We start from the raw sequence: 20,157 nt of genomic DNA, 5'->3' as shown, positions 1-20,157 counted from the left end.
AACAATTTTTCCATTTTTCTTCTGCAACTTTTTCCCTTGTCTGATTATCTTTTTCCATTTTTTAAATGTTAGTATGCCTATCATTAAATTCTTCATTCATTTCCTTGCCCTAGAGTGAGGTAAAACGCAAATATAATTGTAAATTGAAATTTGTGTAGTTTTCTAAGAAACTCATGTAATTGCTCTTTGCCAAAACCCTGTACTGAAGTCACAAGAAGGCTTAGTTTAAGAAATCAACATCTGTTTATTTATTGTATTCACTTCTCAATATAGGTATTAATAAATGGTAAATGTTCATAAAGATTCGTAAAAAAAGATTAAAAGCATGGGATCTGTACAATTTCCAAACTAGATTCAAGACTAGGTAATAGCACTGGTATAAAAAAAATGGGAAAAAGAAGAAAAAAAAACTCTCACATTTATGTTTAAATGTGTTTAAAGTCATCATAGCAGAAATAATCAATCCAAATTAATAGCATAGAATTTTAGTCATCCAAAGGCTAAAGATGAAAAGTTTTAAAAGTCCAACATAATTTTATGAAACCTTAGAATAATTTAAATTGGTTAATTAAGTTAAATGATATGGACCATACAGAAAAAAATAAGAAGAAACTATCATGTTCTAGGGTATCTTGAGAAGACCACTGGGATAGAAAACTCCTTGGACACGTACCATAAAAGAGATACTAAACGACACTGAATATAAATAAACTGGCGAAAGATAACTAGATAGGAATATCTAGTGGGCTGTGCCACTCATTAGCCCTTCAAATCTCTGTGTTCCCTTTCTTTTTCCAAATATCATCTATTGGTTGACAGTTTATGATTTTGAATTATTTAAGAATATCAGAGGGTTATGTTAGTAAGCTCTAAATTTCTTTTTTTTATCTTTTATAAATTCTTTATTTAAATTCAATTTAGTTAACATATATTGTATTATTAGTTTCAGGGGTAGAATTTAGTGATTCATCAGTTACATATAATATCCAGTGCTTACATCATGGGCCCTCCTTAATGCCCATCACCCAATTACCCTATCCTCCCACCTGCCCTCTTGCAACCTCAGTTTGTTTCCTTGAGTTCAGCATCTCTTACGGTTTATCTCCCTCTCTATTTTCATCTTATTTTATTTTTCCTTCCCTTCCCCTATGTTCATCTGTTTTGTTTCTTAAATTCCTCATAAGCAAAATATTTCTATTCAGCTTACCAACTGGAACTAAAGTTTAAAAATATTAACAACTGTTCTAATTTCATTTAGTTTTTTCCAAAATTAAAATAAAAAACATGTACAGATGAAATATACTTTCACATTCCTTACCTAGCCAACACATAGTAGATGAAATATTAAAGCAAATGGAAAGACTGCTACAACCAGGAGAATGATATAAGAAATAGCCTGCATTCTTGTGACTTCTGAAAATATTTTTCAAGAGTATTAACCTGGAAGTTAATTTTTTTTAAAGATTTTATTTATTTGTCAGAAAGAGAGAGACAGAGAGCAAGCGCAAGCAGGGGGAGTGGCAGGCAGAGGAAGAGGGAGAAGCAGACTTCCCACTGAACAAGGAGCCCCATGTAGGACTTGATCCCAGGACCCTGGGATCATGACCTGATCTGAAGGCAGACACTTTACCGACTGAGCCACTCAGGCATCCCTGGAAGTTAATTTTTTTCTTGTGAAGTTACCCAAAATATTCTCTTAAATCACTTCTTCATAGTAAAATTGAAACAAGAGAGAAAAAGAGATTAGAGGAGGAAAAAATTACCAGGAAACTGACAATTGCAGCTGGTATTTTGGAGCTCATACACTAAAGACAGAAAACTTCCTATGTCCCAGCACTGTACAGATTTCTAGAGTATCAATTTAGAAACAAGAGAACAAAATTGCTTGAAATGGGAGCACCTGGGTGGCTCAGTAGGTTAAGGGTCTGCCTTTGACTCAGGTCATGATCCCAGGGTCCTGGGATCAAGCCCTCTCTCTGTCGGGCCCCTTGCTTGCAGGGAGTCTGCTTCTCCCTCCGCCCCTCTCCCTGCTTGTGCCCGTTCTTGCTCTCTCTGTCTGTGTCTCTCTCAAATAAATAAATATAATCTTTAAAAAAATGATTGAAATGCACTAAATGAAGACAAAGACTTGTCTGAATTTTGCATTAACAAAAATACTGAGAATATTCTATTTTGCTAAAGACCTGATAGATAGGTCTTATTACACTGCAATATTACACTGACTGGAATTAAATACATAACAGTGGAGATATAACCATACTATTCCTGTTAAACACAGCTTAGCCATAATTGAGTATGAGTGTGTGAAGTGAAAGAGGATTGAATGTAAACATGACTATATAGTCATGAAGTGCTTACCTCAGTTATCACTTATGGCTTACTCTATAAATGGTATTCTCAGTAACTTAATTTGTTACATTTTAAGACCTTAATTTTTTTAACGTATTTTTAACGGGTAGACGCTTATCCCTGATAAAATCACACATACATAAGATTCCTTTCTTTTGTGACTGCCCTGAAGTCTACCTAAAAAAAATTACTATCTACTCACTTCTACATACTTGATCATACTTAAAAAATAGACCATACTTAAGAAGTTGAATTATTTTAATATTGAGATCCTTTTAAAATAAGGATTTGTATCACAAAATTTACTTTTTTTCACTTTATGATTCTATAGTACAAATTGCACATATTAATATTCATACAGAATCTGCCTTTATCATGGTTTAAGAGCTAGAAGTCATAAATGGTTGCTTCCTACACATTAAAATGCCTATTTTTTGTTTAATCATATGAAAACACTACAGAAATATTTTAAATAAAAGCTAGGAGTTTCTCACCTGGACATTGGTTTTGTCTGCCTGGAAGGTTCTCTGCCTCTCCCTTCCCCATCTCTTGTTTTGCCAAGGCAAATGTTCTTTAGAAATTTTCCTGAATCATTCTATTCTACAGTGATCTCTTCCTTCTATAAAATTTGTCACATACAACTCAATATCTGTAATTACACTATCTTTGCAAGAGGTGATCCATTGGCCTTGTTAGGAAAAAAGTTTATTAGGTTTTATAAGCCAGGTCAAGGTTTAGGATAATAATGAATTATGCATAATTACATTCCCCAGGAATTGCTGTCTAGTATGGAGAGAAAAGCAAATATCTGGGAGCAGAACTACTAAATGGACACAGTCTAAGTACCTGTCTGTTGCTAGTGAGACACATACTATCATACCTGGTAATGATATTCAATGGAAAAGAAGAAATGGGTGAGAAATCATGAGCATATTTATTTGCCAGTTCCGGGGACACAACTCAACACTTTCACTTTTTCTTTTTTTAGAAATATAGTAGTTTCCTACTGCTGCTGTACTGTAAAAAAAAAATCTACAAATTTAATGCCCTAAGAAAACACTTATGTTATGGTTCTATAGTTCAGAAGTCCAAAACGGTCTTACGGGGTTAAAATCAAGGTATCTACAGGGCTGTCTTTCTTCTGGAGGTTCTAGGACAGAATTCATTCCTCACCTTTTCTAACTTCTAGAGACTTCTCACATTCCTTAGCTCACAGTCTCTTCCATCTTCAAAACCAACACTCCAACTTCTGCATCCATTGTCCTCTCCTCTAACTATTTTGACCCCCTTTTTAAATTATAAAAACACTGTGGTTAAATTCAGATAATCTAGGATAACCTACCAATTTTAATATCCTTAACTTAATTACATCTGCAAAGTCACTTTTGCTGTGTAAAGTAATATATATGCAGGCTCCAGAGATTAGGGAGTGGATATATTATTCTGCTTAACATATGAAACTTCCTTCATTTGCAGCTAGTCCAATGCGAGGACTTTTGAGTTCCAAAGTATTTCTTTCTGACTTTTAAATTTATAAATACAGTTGTTCTGCTTTCAAGTGATTTCAAGATACAAACTGACAATAGCTTCACTGATAATTGGTTGAGAAAAAGTATATCAAGTGAGCTAAGCAACAGACATTGGAATCCATCTGAAAGATGGTTCATGATGAAGAGAGGGTAAAAGGCATATAACATTCCTGAGGTACTAGTAACCCCTAACAACAAAGGCAGGGGAAAAACAAATGGTCAACTAATAAAGATTGCAGTTATGCAGGACATGAAACTCCACTATAGTTTGTAACAGTCTTAATGATTTACAAGAAAAATACAATCTTAATAACAGTCAGACCTCCAGGAACCTACAGACAGTAGTTTATAAGATTTCCATTTGATTGAAATTAGAAACCATAAATGGCCTTAAATGAATGTGCTATGAATTGGTAAAGCAATGTTTTCTCTTTCTTGACCCTTGATACATACCAGACACTTCACCTCCTGACAGAAATACACATACACACATACAGAAGAGACAGAGAAAGAGAGAAAAGTAAAAGAGTGGATATTCTGACTCCCTTTGTGAGTATGTCTCTGTTTAAAACCAATCCCATAGGTAGAACCGGTCACAACTTTTCTCAGATTCTGGGCTATAAACAAGCTTTTGATGTATGCGAGTTACTGTACTTGGCCTTCCAGCTATAAATCTGGAAGCGGGATGGGTGCACAACAAACACACAGGCACACAACACAACATCAAAAAGATATAGGCTTTATCTATAAACAGCTTATAGTTTTGTGGGGAGACAAGAATGCAAATACATATGTAAAAGCTGCACATAAAGGAGTATCACTATGGTCCTAATAATTCTTAAAGGGGATAGAACCTCAACAACCATTCAAAATCTTGGTTAAAAGGCTGAAAATTTTTTCATGTGTCTGTTGGCCATTTCTATGTCTTCTTTGGAGAAGTGTCTGTTCATGTCTTGTGCCCATTTTTTGACTGTATGTGGAACATAAGCAATAGCATGAAGGACAAGAGAGGAAGGGAGGGAAATCTGAAGGGGGAGAAATCTGAGAGGGAGACGAACCATGAGAGACTATGGACCCCAGGGAAACAAACTGAGGGTTTCAGAGGGGAGGGGGTAACAGGGTGATGGGTATTAAGGAGGGCATGTGTTGTGATGAGCACTGGGTGTTACACGTAACTAATGAATCACTGAACACTACATCAAAAACTAATGATGTACTATACAGTGGCTAACGGAACATAATAAAAAAAAAAGGCTGAAAATTAAGCAGTCATATCGAAGTCTATAATAATGGCTAGAATAAATACACAGAGAACAACATTCATGTACCACTAACAATAAAATGCAGCCTAAGATCTCTAGGCTAAGACAATAATAGTCCCTGACTCTAGTGTCACATTTATCACTCTGCTATGAAACATCTGTTTTCACGTCAATTGCTTATTTACTTAGGACTTTTTTGAAGGCAGAGAATTGTCATTTATATCATTATAACTCTACCAAGTATTATATCCACACATAGTGCACATTCAATAATAGATTGGTAGAGAAAATAACGAGCAACTATATTCTACATGTTTGAATCAGTAGTCATACAATTTAAAGTCTGTTTAATATGCATTTAAGCTTATTCTTTGAAATTAAGCATATATGTAAACCTAAAATGACAGAATGGTAAAAGATTTATACTCACAATTGCCATTTTCAAAATTTGCTACTGTTTTTGAAGTTATTTGCACATTTAAAGTGAAGAGGATGAGGTGCTGACTACAACATACTAAAAATTGCTGATTTCATGTATTTCACTGTAAATGTATTCTATTGAATCCTTTCAAAGAAGCCCTCTCAACTTCTCTCACTTTCCCCATTTTTACTAATTTTTCCCTCCTCTATTCAAAGGGACAAGATAATATACTCTAAGAATTTCTAGGACAGTGCTTTAAAAATTTACGAATAATAAAATGTATTTCTATTATTACTTTATTTCTGTGCTTCCAAACACTCCTTTCAATTTATGAAATTGTGGTTACCAAATAATCAAGTTGAAATATAACTATTAATGCCTTTATAAAACCTGCCCCCCAAATAATTGCTCCATTGGAAATAAAAGCATTTATCTAGAGTCTCCTATTTATTCATATGCTTTTTCAAGAGAACAAAGGTGTTTAAGAAAAATCAGCTTTCCTAAAGTTATTTTCTTTAATTATTCAAGATTAGTAGAAGAAAATTACATAGATTCCTACTCAGATTAATGCCAAAAAGCACCGTAACAAATTGCAACTTGAAGATGAGTGTATGTATACATCACATAGAAAAGATACATTAAAATACATGTATCGTTCCTATTTTTTTCATCCGACTTCTATGCTTTTTTTGAATACAGTATAGTAAGGATTTTTCCTAGGTTGCAAGATACAGAGTAGATAGAAAGCTCTTGCTAATTATGAACACAGAGAATTATTTACCAAAAACAAAAAAAAGAAGAAAAAGAAAAGCCTGAATAAGTTTTCCCAAAGTTGCTTGAACAAAACAAAAAACAAAACAAAATAGAACAAAAAACCTATGAGAGCATTTCTTCTCTAAAATGAGCTAAGTGTTTTGTTTTAGTATCTAAATTCAAAAGCTTGTATTCACTCCAAGTTGTATTAAAAGTAAACAAAACAACAATAGATACTTCCTTTTATTGGGATTTATTCTCAGAGCAAAGCTAGGCTATCCAATTATACATCATCTAAAATTTTAAGTAGTACATAAGTTATAATTCCTAAAATTGGAATTAGTATTTTATTTAGTTACATTCCACATCTCCTATTTTCACTAAATTCAATGATTAAAATGCCATCATTCTTTCTATTTTTGCATAATATATTAGTATTCAAACCCACCTTTTTTACTTAGTGCAATTTTTGATAGATAGATGAGCTAGGTTCTGAATAATTTACTATCTGCTGCAAGGATCTGAAATAACAGCTTTGTACTCTGATTTAACTGATTGTTTATTCACTTGCACCAACCAAAACCAAGGCTCATCTCTACTGGCACCTTAAGATTACAGAAACATCATTAATGAACTCGGGAACATTTTCTTCTGTTCTGCTAAAAGACCCTGTGTTACTATTACTTTAGACTTATTTTACACCAATCACTGAAATAGCTTGGCACCTTTTCTAAAGAAACACCTTAACTCGCTCAGCATGAACTAAGTAAAACTGTCTTCAAATCTGTTTAAAAGCAAATGATTTATATATAAAGAAAAGTATAAGAACATAATGTAAATTCATAAAGAAAGTAGCAACAAAATGAAGGTAAATTTAACTCCATTAAATTCTATTAATTTTTGTGTGCTTAATCTAAGTCAAAGATGAATCCAATAAAGTGCCATTCATAGTGGGGGAAAAATCAATGCAACTTTATATTACCATTCAGTGGGTGGGTACCAATATAACTTTTCCTGTGGAGAGAAAAAAATAAGCTCCCTTTAAAAATAGCTGAGATCACAATTACTATGACAATTTTGCTTCCTACCTCTTTTGTGTAGTAGTTTATGCTTATAATCAGTAGACAAAATGAGTGTTGTAGAATGCAAACATTTTTGAGGAGTATATTATCCCAGGTACTATTGAAAGTCAGAAAAAAAATAAAAAGGAAAACCTTTAGTAGGAAATAAAAATTGGAGTTCTATGCAATATTTTTTCTCCAAAGATGGATTTCTCAAAATCTTTTTTCCAATTTAATCCTTTTAAAAAAATCTTTTACTAAACTCAAGGATACTTTAGCAACTATTATTAGACCTAACAAATATCCTCTTATGCTCATCTTAAAGTGGCATAAATGATTACCCATATTTTTATTTCCAAGCTTCAATATTACAATAAATTCTAAAGAATAAGAGTTTTGTTTTATTGTTGTTGTTGTTGTTTTGAGGTTTTAGTATATTGGAAATCCAAAATAACAAGAGGAGTCAAATGGTATTAAAACCCTTTATAAAGGGTCTTATTCATTTTGGGTTTTTTGCTTTATATAATATAAAGCAGTATCTGGCAAACGAAAATTCTGAGATCATATTTCAAGAATGAATAAATAGTGTTACTGTTTTGACCTTGCACTGATTATTAGCAGGTAAACTAGCTTATTTTTGTTTTCTATAGTAGATAAAGTCTATTAGCATTTTCCAAAAGGCGTCTTGTGGTCAAATAAGTTTGAAAAATGTTAACATACCCGTCAAACTTCTGAAAATTCTGAACTTTAGAAATCCTATACATTTTAGCCCATTAAGCAAAGAAATACTGCAGTAAATGCCAAAACTAAACAAATGGAAATGTATCTCTTATCCTGCAGAAGTGCTTTGGGAAATGTTATCTAAGTCATCCAATCAGTGCTCAAACGAATATCAATCAAAATCAGGGAATCAATAGTAAAAGTATAAGTGAACCGTAACAGATAATGCTCCAAGAAGAAATGCCTTTAATAGATTTTCTCAATATAGTTATATTGGGAATATATTACATTCAGCACTTTTCTGAGTGTTCTGAGGATATAGGTACAGTACATGGTTTGGATCTTACCAAAGAAACAAAAATTATGTGTCTAAGTGCCTGGTGAAGGCATTTTCTTAAATTTCTGTAAGTCAAGAACAGCATAGTTCAATATGTCAAAGGATGGATCATGGAGAAAGGTAGTCCTTAATTTAGACTACCTGAATTTAGGTAGTCTAGAAGGTAAATAATATAAGTAAGTAGCCCTGAAGAGGGCTCCCAGTGATCCTTGTCTCCTGGTATTCACGTCTTTGTGTATTTCACTCCACTTGAATATGGGCTGGACTTACTGATTAATGTCCAATAAATAAAATACAATGTAAAAGATGGACTGTCACTTCCAAAATTAGGACTATGGATTTTGTCATGGTATGTTCTTCTGTTTGGTCTCCCTTTCTTTCGTATTCCTCACCTGAGGGAAGTCAACTCTGATTCTGAGGCAGTCCCATGGACAGGTCCACATGGTAAGGGACTGAAGCTTCTCAACAACCACTTGAGTAAGCTTAGAAGTGGGTAACTCCTGCAATCCCTTATCAAGCTTTCTGATGAAACCACTTGACTGCAACCTCATGAGAAACTTTGAGCCAGAGGCACCTTGCCAAGCTGCTCCTGGTTCCTGGACACCAGAATTGGTGATATAATAAATACTTGTTGTTTCAAGCTGCTAAGTTTGGGGTAATTTGTCATTCATCAACAGAAGAGTAAAACAGGTGAAAATGTGTTAAGTAGGTGACTGGAAAGTTATGAGGCTCAATCACATCACACTCTCAACCAAAAATATTCCATGGCTTTCATTACCAAAGATTTGTGTGATCTGTCCCAAGTTGTCTTTCTATTCTCATATAACTCCACTTCCCTGTCTATGTCTCCTAATCACCAACCAAACCAGAGCAGTCTGAACTCCTTGAATATGTTCCATACCTCCTTGCTTCTTTCTGGGTTTTTGCTCATCTGTTGCTCTTTCCCTCTCCCACAAATCAAATTTAATCTCTAAACCATGAATTTACAAATGGTTTATTGTAAAGGGTCTTCAAGTCACAAGGAGCTAGTTCTAGATGGATCACTGAGTCTAAATTGCTTTATTTGTAAAATGGAGATACTAATGAATAATCATAAATGACTTTGTAAAATAAATATTGGAATGAATGCAAAAAGGTAAGAACTGTGCCTAGTACAAAGTATTTCCTTTTATAAATGATTTTTTTCCCTTCTTCCATCAGTCACCCCAGTCCCAGCTGGAATTCATATTATTTTTCCGTTCATGTTCACATAGCAATTTGTACAAATTTATATAAATTGATGTGTAGATGTATCACAATGTCACTAGTGTATCACTAATGTGACATATACAACACATACATACCACATACATACCTTTAATATATAGTTGTGGTGTGTGTGTCTTGTTTATATACTTACTAAGTATTGAGTTTCTTGAAGACACAGTATCTTGTAGAAAATTTTATACCCATTTTTTTCAGCATCATTCTCTATATGTAGTAGTAATAAGACAATTGTTATAACTGTTTGTTGAGTCAAATAGATTCATAGGAAATACTGATTCGATAGATAATACGAGAGTAAATGTTGGAGGGTCTTGAATAACAAGATGAATGATTTGGATTTGAGGTCAGAGATGATAGGTTATTTTGAAGAGGAGTTGCTTAGAGAAATAGCTTTTTATACAAGTTAATCTGGCCAATGGTGCAGGAATACTGAAAAGTTAGATTCTAGAGGATAGCTAAACCGAAGGATATCAGTAAGCTGGGATGCAAAATTTTCTGGCAGGCCCTTGAAAGAAACAGTATTATGCTTATTATCTAGGGACCAAAAATCATTTGACTTAGGATGTTTGTTATAGCTCACATAAAGTAGTAGGCTTTCTGTTCCTGGAGGGTTTTTGTATTGTTTGTTTATTTGTTTAACAGCAAGTCATTTAGCATCAATTCATATTGAGATTTATTCAGTTAGCAAAGAAACCCAGAAACAAATTACAACTCCATTTTGTAAACTGAAATACTTTTATTGTTATACAAACTTTTTTATTGTTGTTGTTTTGTTTGGATGGTCTATGATTTAGCATTTAATAAGTGTATGATAAATATTGATAACTAGATATCTGTATCTATAAATAAACACATTAAGCTTTAGTAATAAAAGAAACTTAACTAAAAATTTGGTAATTAGATATATTATTGAATAACTAGATAACAGAATATTATTACTTAAAAGATTGGGAGCCTACATTTTCTTATAAAAATGAAGGAAATTTTTATTTATTAAGACAATGCTAATTTATTTTACTTTTTCCTCAATAAGTCCAAAGAACTCCAAGTCTGAATTATGATCAACATTTTTACTGAAGAAACCTGAGAAATCAAACTTGCAACTTCATAGACTGACTGTCTAGAATCAATACTCAGTGATCCCAGACAAGAGCAACATTTTTTTTTTTCTTAAGTAAACTCTACACCACACAAGGGACACAAACTCAGGACCCTGTGATCAAGAGTCCCATGCTCCACTGAATGAGCCAGCCAGGTGCCCCATGGAGTAACAAAATTATCTCACTAGAGTCAAATCTATTTTATGGTAGGTAGAATTGATTTTCAACCCGAGTCCTTATTAGCTTAACCAATATGGATTAACTGCTTTAGCAACTTAACAAAAGAAAGGCCCCCAAACTCAATCTACTTGTTTTCATAAATTGCTTTGTAATTACAAAAATTAATTTTGTTCAACTGCATCCATCATACCTATTTTTTTTTCATTTTAGCCTCAAAATATATTAGAAATAATTCCTTGGTATCATAAGTTCCAAATAATTTTTAAATTATTATATTCTGTACATTCAGATACATATATCAGCATAACAATATAATTTTTTTTAAATTTTATATTTCTTTTATATCAATGTGTAAAGCAAAGAAAAAAATAAGTGAATTGAAAATTCTACTGTATATAATTTTGAAAAATCAGATTGCTTCCCTGAACAGATACTGTAGGAAAATGGTTTTCAATATCTTACTGAAATACTACTTGACAGTTAGTAAGTATCAAAAAATACTATAGAACACACCATAAACTCAAAGGGTATTTACTGTTGCTGGTAATATTAAGTTGAAGATAGATCACATCTCGAACAAGAATAGAAAAGAATAGTACATTTAATTTGCCTGGGATATTGAAAAGTCAGATGTGAGTTGATTATACACACAGGTAGAACCCTTTGAAATTGCTGATATTTAACCCCTTTTCACCTACAAATAAGAGTTTTAGATGTGTTCTCAATCATTGAATGAGATTCATTATTCTTTAGCTCCTTTCCTGATTTCCTAACCTATTCACCAATCACTATACCAACCAAGAATCTAATCAAACAAGGATTATTGTACCAATTTCTTACATTTTAAGTCATTCTGTGAGCCATGTTTTTCAGGATAATTTCCATTTTCCCTATATTCTTTTATTATTTCTTTCATTCAACAAACATTTTCTGGTGTAGTTACTAAGCTCCAAGCATTATGAGGTGTTCAGCATATAACTGAAAACTAAAACGCACATGATTCCTTCTTTTTAGGATTATACATTCTATTGAGACATAGGTCTACCATGTTCCATCTAAATACTTATTGTCTAAATAGGCACTGTCCTTTCCCACTTCTATATCTTTACTTAAATGTTTCTTTGTAAAATATTTTCACCCTTGTCTCCTTCTATTCTAATACTATTCATATCTGCAGGACAAATGAAGTATTCTGCTTACTCCAAAACATTATTTGATCCTCTTCTTAGAAATGATCTTAACTTTTAGAGGGAAAAAAGATAAAAGGGAGAGGTTACTTATATTTATTGAGCTCTACCATGTGCCAAGAATTATACCAGATAAACCACATATATAATTTCATTTAATCTTTATTACATTGTGATCCTCATTTGTGTGATCAGAAGTAATCTAAAAGTATGTAAGTGGAATCAAAGCTAGAATTCAGATTCTAATCTGCTCAATATGAAGTTAGGTCTTTATCCACCAAAGCTATCTATCTGAACTGCTATAGCATTCTGGTTTGTTCTTTTTTTTTTTTTTTTTTCATTTCATGTACCACATGTGCCTTATATTACAGAGAATTACATTCTTCTTACTTTACTTACAGTAGGTGCTAATAAATACTTTTGTAATAAAGGAAAAAAATGGGTTACTATGTTTGAAATGCAGTTATTATTTGTGCTGAATTCTCAATAAGAAAATTAGGAAAGTAATTCACCCCTTCTTTTACTCATTTTTTTAAGATTTTATTTATTTTTGAGAGAGAGAGAGAGAGAGAACAAGCAGGGGGAGAGGCAAAGGGAGAAGCAGGCTCCCTGCTGAGCAGGGAGCCAGATGCAGGACTGGATCCCAGGACCCTGAGATCATGACCTGAGCTGAAGGCAGATGCTTAAACAACTAAGCCACCAAGGTGCCCCTCTTTTATTTATTTTCAAAGTAATATTGCTAAAATGGAATTTTGGTCAAATCCCTACCCTGGCATAATGACCACTATGATTTAGGGAATACATTATAGGGAGTCAAATGACTGCCATTGACTACATGCAATCCTCAGCATGTAACTCTAGGAAGAGGAAGAGAATATGCTAATGAGTTCAGTTTTGATCTGTTGAGTTTGATGTCTGCGAGACAATTAAATGGGTATGTCCAACAGAGATGGGTTTCTGGGCATGGAGTTCAGTAAAGGGCACTGGGCTGGAGAAACAGGTTTGTTAATCAAATAATATTTTCTATTTTCTTTTAAACTTTAATAATTATTTTGATTCACATATAAATTAATACAATTATTTTTATTTCTAAATATAAATATAAGTTATTTCTAAAAATTATTCTCAGCATTTTTGAATAATCCTTCTTTTCTCCATTTATTTACAATAAAGCACTATCATTCAATAAATGCCGATATATACTAATGTCTGTTTTAGGATGAGCATGCCTTCTATAGCATCTCAAAAAGATGTAGTGCAGTCAATAATAATAATAGTGAGCTTAGCCATGCCACTGAAGAGCTTCCTCCAGATGACATCCATACTGTAAAAAACGATCTCTGATAGTTTCCCAACCAGCTACAACTTCATAAACTCTGCCAGCATTTGATACATTTCTGTCTTTTCCACAAGATATAATGACATTTAAATAATTCAGTTAAATCAAGACATATTATGGTTATAGTACTTTTCATAATCTATCTATATTTATAGTACTTTTCATAATCTATCTATATTTAGCCACACTGTAAAAGTACAGAGTGACCTTAGAAATGATTTTTCTCCTTGTGAACTTGTAAGGTTTCTAGGGCTTTCCTCTTTCTGTTATTATCATTCGCAAACCACCTGCTTACTAATATATTTGACTTTTTTTTTCTTTTGCCAAGGATTAACACCAAGATTTGGTGATTACTTACCTAATCCTTTCCTTTTTTGAAAATCAATATATTCTTTTGTCAGAAGAAAAGGGCAGGACATTCAAACAAATTTTAAATCAACCTCTAAGTTTCTTTCAAATCCTGAAATTCTATGCTTCTATAATCCTGGAACATTATAAAATACTACTTTAATTTCCATGTCTGCACATGTTTTCATATTCTATAGAAAATAGTATCTTTGGGAAAGTAAAAATTATTTAATTTATACTACATTTTCCTCTCTCTTATTTTAGGTTTCAATTTCAACTCTTTCCATATTAACCTCATTTCTTAGCTCTTTGTAAATAAGCAATATGGAAGTAAAATACAAGTTGAGTAGATCTGTTTTTTCTCTCATCAGTGATCAAGCAGTAAGCCTAGCTTTTTCTTGTTTTTCTAGAATACACATAATATAAAACAATTTATGTTATACTCAACATTTTTCACTTAGCCCTCTGTCCATGTTTTAGAGTTTTTCTTACCTTTCGTATAATTTATTCTTCATTTTGTGTTTTCTCCCACTTTTTGTATGTACTGCTATAAAAGCTAAGCCTAATAGAATGCTCCATCTCTATACAGCTACATTAGTTTGTCTGTTTGCTTTCTTTCTCATTAAGGAATCTGTGAGGCTATAATAGATTTCATTTTTCAGGGCTTTTAGCATTTAAGCACACCTATCTTTGTCATGAACTTGCTTTGTTCCGAAGATTTTCTTAAATCTGGGGAAGATTTAGACTCTACAAAGCATTCATTTCCTTGGCTTTAGGGCACCTGTGATGATATCATCATCTTCTCCCAAGATTCCTGTCACTTCCACTTTGCCAACCGATGTTACCTTGATAGAATAAGATCCTGTAAAATAGCAGTCCTTATTCAACACTCAGGCCTACAACAAGAGTGAGGTAAGTAAGATAGGGCAGCAATATGTCAGCCCAGAGTATGATCTGCTTTTAAGTGAATAAGCCTTCAAGTAGATACCCAGATAGTTTATATTTACAGTTTAATCTAACTTGCTTCTTTGCCAATTTAGAATTATATGTTACTATTTTCCTCAGTCTCATTATCATAATTGAAATAAGTAATAAAGAAGTTGGACTCTTTTTCTTCTATCCAGTTTATCTAACCTATTAAGACATCTAAATTCTTGGGCTGCCTGGGTGGGCTCAGTCGGTTGAGAGTCTGCCTTCTGCCCAGGTCATGATCCCAGGGTCCTGGGATGGAGTCCAGCACTGCTTCTCCCTCTGCCTGCCACTCCCTTTGCTCGTGCTCTCTCTGACAAATAAATAAATAAAATCTTTAAAAAAATAAGATGTCTAAATTCTTAATTTTAATATTAAACATTGGATATAGTTGCAGTCGAACCCCTGGCTACTGTCGAGCATACCTAGCTAAAATATATAGCTTCATGTGAATTCTCAGCAAAACAAATTGGAATTTAAATCCTTGTTCTTCAAATTCCATCACTTATTTAAAACTTTTATTCTGAATCAGGAATTTATTAATGAAAGCTAATATTTATATGGCACCTACTATTTTAACTACCCTAAGCACTTTATGTTTATTATTTAATGTAATCTTTACAACACTCCTTGATATCAGTATTATTATTATCCCCATTTACAGGTAAGAAAACTGAGGCACAAAAGGTTAAGTAACTTGTTCAGGGTCATACAGTTAATTATGGTAGAGGTAGCTCTCACATTTGTGCTCTTGACCATTACAATATACTGCTATAGCCAAGGTAATATTGACACAGAAATAGTATAGTAGCATACAAATTTATATTTGGTGAGTCCATGGAATAGAGGTTGAAAATCTTGTCCCTCAAGAGGTCCTTTACAGGGACGCCTGGGTGGCTCAGTTGGTTAAGTGACTGCCTTCGGCTCAGGTCACGATCCTGGAGTTCCGCGATCGAGTCCCGCATCGGGCTCCCTGCTCGGCAGGGAGTCTGCTTCTCCCTCTGACCCTCCCCCCTCTCATGCTCTCTCTCTATCTCATTCTCTCGCAAATAAATAAATAAAATCTTTAAAAAAAAAAAAAAAAAAAGAGGTCCTTTACATTTAAGAAGCATAGACTCTGATTGTGGAGTCTGATAGCTACTTTTTTAAATAGGGGGTTAAAATGTCATTCAGGCCTACAACAAGAGTGAGGTAAGTAAGATAGGGCAGCAATATGTCAGCCCAGAGTATTCAGGATCTCCAGAGCTATAAAAGTGGAGCATCTAATTATGGTGGATAATGGGAGGTAGAGGGTGAGGAATGGGGAGGGAATGGTAAAAGAGGAAATTTGCAGCATGAAAATATTCTATCTTTGTACAGTATAAATATATATATAAATATATATAAATATATATATATATATATATGCTGTATGACAACTTGTCTTACCTTGTACACAGAGTGCACTGCCTTTTAAAATATTGTATGGTGTCATATTTTCATGTTTTGTAATTCTACTTCAAAAAGAACGTCTTACAACACTATGCACCATTACACTGTCAAATTAATTTTAACTGATGAGCCCTCATATATTTGAAAATGTCTGCTATATTACTGAAGTGAAGTGAGCCCGGTTTGGAATGGAGAATACATCTAATTCACAGTATGGGAAAAAAAAGAGTCCCTATGGATATTTAATACAGAAAACAATTTATCTTGAATATGCATATTTGCAATTTTAATAGTTATTTTGAATCTACTTATTTAACTGAGTTCACAAACATGAAGTAATAAAAGGAAAAGTAATCTACCTTGATTTTAAAGCCTGGGATATAGGTCAGGAATTTTTAAGGGACTAGTACTAGGACTATGTACATTCTCCCATATTTTGTACATTAGTAGCACCATGGAAAGTAGACACATCCTGACCACTCTTCATTATGTGAGCAATTTTATTATAATAGACTGTAATTCAACAAGAAACAGCAATTCTGAAAGGCTAATGTTTCTTTTTAAAATACAGAAGTAGCTATTGAATGCCTCAAAGTACAAATTGATTGGATAGTAAAGATAGGAACGGTGGTTTTTAAGTTTCATGAAAAGAGACACATTTCTGTCAAATTTCTGAGCTGTGGGCATAAGATAGATGTTTAAGTGAATGGTTCAAAGAGAACTACCTTTTAAGTTTGGGGTTTTTTTGGTTCTTGTTTACTCTTGTTCAAATGCTGATACATCACGAACCTCTCCTATAACAACATATGCAATTACTAAACACTGTATGACACATGCACAAATTTTAGCTGTTCATCACCAACATTTCAAAATGTGGCTGGTGCAAGATACACAAAATGTTTACTGAGAATTTTCTTAAACTAAAGGCACTTCAAATTTGCATATTTAAAAAGAACATTTTAAATTCCAATTTAATCCACACTGTATTAACCCGATTGAGTAAAAGCCAAATTCCTAAAATAATTACAACAATATAGGTGTCCACTAAGCTTTATTTTCCTTTAAGTTTCAAAAACTGAAAGATCTTGGGTCAATCTTTAGGGTCTTCTCTATTACCTACAGTATGGCCTTGCTTATAAATACAGTATGGAACCAACCTCAAAAAAAGTACATGTGTTGGGACGCCTGGGTGGCTCAGTTGGTTAAGCGACTGCCTTCAGCTCAGGTCATGATCCTGGAGTCCCGGGATCGAGTCCCGCATCGGGCTCCCTGCTCGGCAGGGAGTCTGCTTCTCCCTCTGACCCTCCTCCCTCTCATGCTCTCTGTCTCTCATTCTCTCTCTCTCAAATAAATAAATAAAATCTTTAAAAAAAAAAAAAAAAAAAAAAAAAGTACATGTGCTGGGCTAGGCATTCTATGGAAAAACAGAATAGTAAAATATCATTATTATCTTTAATCACTAATTTAAGAGTTATCTAAATAATTCACAAAATATTTACATTTTGGAAATAATACAACATGTAGTTTTTACATCTTTTCTATTCTTTTTTCATTATTATGAACGTTCACCTAAGAACTTACCATCATCATCATCAGTTCCTTATGTGACAACTTGGAAAGAGTATTGTATTAAGTTACATTTTCTTTTAATCTAGTGATATTGGTGTTAAAACTTGATCATTAATTGTATTTCATGTTTTGTAAATTGTTTATGTCATTTGTCACATAAATAATTAGGGCTCTCCTAATTTTCTTGAAAGGAGCTGTAATGTCTGGAGCAAGGCAGCAGTTCAATGGAAATATGTGAAGGAATGAACTGTGTGATTTTATAGGTTAATTTGTTTTAATTAGCTATTATTTAATAAAATGCTATTTTCTTACAGTTCAGTCGATCAATCAAATATATTTTCCTTTAATGACAATTCTATATTAATTTTAAGACGGTTATATCCAAGGCTTTAAAGGAACACATTTGATCCAAAATGTATTAATTGCTATAAAAAAATTGTGCTTCATTTATTTTACATAGAGACACACTGTTTACTTTAAAATTCATTAACTGAACAATGTCTAACAAATCATCAAGGTCCATATGGTGCTTTCAATTAAATGAGTTACTGTTTTAAATATGCTTTATATGTCATTACACACCACTTTTCTCACTTTGATAGGCACCTGTCAGCCTCTCTTCTGTTCTATATACCTACCTATAGTACGTAAGATAATTTATTTCCTGTCATTATTGTTTTAACATTTCTTTGCTCTACTGTCAAGGATTTCTGGCTTGAAGTCTTCATTTTGTTTTTGAAATACAAGCGGCCTTAGGGCACAGGAAGAGGCTGACTGCTTTTCCCCAGCTTTGCATACGCATTGCCTTAAAAGAGTCTCAGCACAGATAGTATGTGAGGATTCTAAGGCCATTTTCAAATATCCTTAAAGAAGGAAGACAGATGGCTATTCTACCTCTCCTCTCCTTCTCTTTACCCTCTCCCCTTCATACCATCATGCATTCAACAATTGCTTATTAAGTGGCCACTGTGTTCCAAACACTGTGCCAGATGCCCAAGCCACAGTGGAAGAGCATCCTGTGAGGAGTTTTCAATTAGCAATAATCACGCCTCGGATAAACCTCATTGGCTACAATACTGCCACTGAGCAAACCTCCTGTGGGGAGTTTTAAGAGCCAAGTCATGGGGCAACCTACCACAAAAGTAGTAAAAAAACATATGATTTGTCCTATCTCTTCAATTTCACTTTTGCCCTGGATATATTGATTGCTATGCTGATATTGCTATCACAGGCCATAATGGAAAGTAATAACGATATGTAATAATAAGATACAACGAGATGCAAAACTCTCAACTTCTCCCCTACCTGCATCATGACTCTCACATTATCTTAAATTTTTAAGTGAATAAATATTGACAACATAAAATTGTTTTCTCTGAGGCAATTATGGATGAACTGACCCAATATGTATAATGGGTTTACTCATGAGAGCAAACCACTGAAGCAGCTCCCTCTATGATTATGCTTCATTTATTTTACATAATTGCATTGTCATGCAATGTAAATCAACATCCTATGTTATCTGACATTACGTAAATCAAATCTGTAGCTATATAAAACAGTTAACTGTTTTAACAGTTAACATATATCCTATGTCAGATAACATAGGATAATGCCAACACTGTTATTTATTTATTTATTTATTTATTTAAGTAATCTCTACACTCAACATGGGGCTCAAACTTACTACCTGGAGATCAAGAGTCATATGCTCTTCCAACTGAGCCAGACAGGCACCCCAATGCCAATGCCCTTTTAAACACCAAATTAAGCACAGAGATAGGCAAACAAGCTTTCATTTATAACAGATTGTGGAAATAAATGACTATGAAAATGATCATTCAGTGAATAAAAAGAGTGAGAGAAGGAAGTGAGGGCCTTGTATCATCAAAGCATTCAATTTTCCTTCATAATATGCAATTCAAATTTAGCATCCAATGTCTTATTTCATGATTACAACATCTCAAAGCCTTTGAAGGCAGGGCACGTGGCCATCATAGAGCCAGGCAGCTTTGCATTAATGCACAGTATTCCTGCTAATAATATCATGGGCATGTCAAAACTCAAAACTTCCTCTGTCTTGTCCTTTTCAGTAAGGAAACTGACTAAAAGAATGAAAGTCTTCTTAGAAGGTCAAAGGGTAAGATAGACATAATTGAGGGATCTAATTTTCGTGGAACAATCTTAAAAACCATTATTGGATTTTTGACTAGTGAAAGAAAGTGTGTTGCATTCATTTAGTGAATTCAAATGTGACTCAATCCACTAATGTGAAAATGCAGAGTTATGACCTACTCACCCATGCTAATGACTATGTCATTTACATGTGTTTGCCA

General features: G+C 33.4%; 1 protein-coding gene and 1 pseudogene across 2 annotated transcripts in view; both read right to left on the bottom strand.

Moving 5' to 3' along the window:
* Positions 1-20,157, bottom strand: part of GRID2 (glutamate ionotropic receptor delta type subunit 2) — a 1,423,646-nt gene that overhangs the window by 1,014,108 nt on the left and 389,381 nt on the right. The window lies entirely within an intron of this gene.
* LOC118532136 (U4 spliceosomal RNA) lies at positions 18,748-18,915 on the bottom strand (annotated as a pseudogene).

Source organism: Halichoerus grypus, chromosome 3 (assembly GCF_964656455.1).
Source record: "Halichoerus grypus chromosome 3, mHalGry1.hap1.1, whole genome shotgun sequence".
Lineage (NCBI taxonomy): Eukaryota > Metazoa > Chordata > Mammalia > Carnivora > Phocidae > Halichoerus > Halichoerus grypus.
The sequence above is the reverse complement of the archived record's forward strand: the minus strand, read 5'-3'. Positions and strand labels throughout refer to the sequence as shown.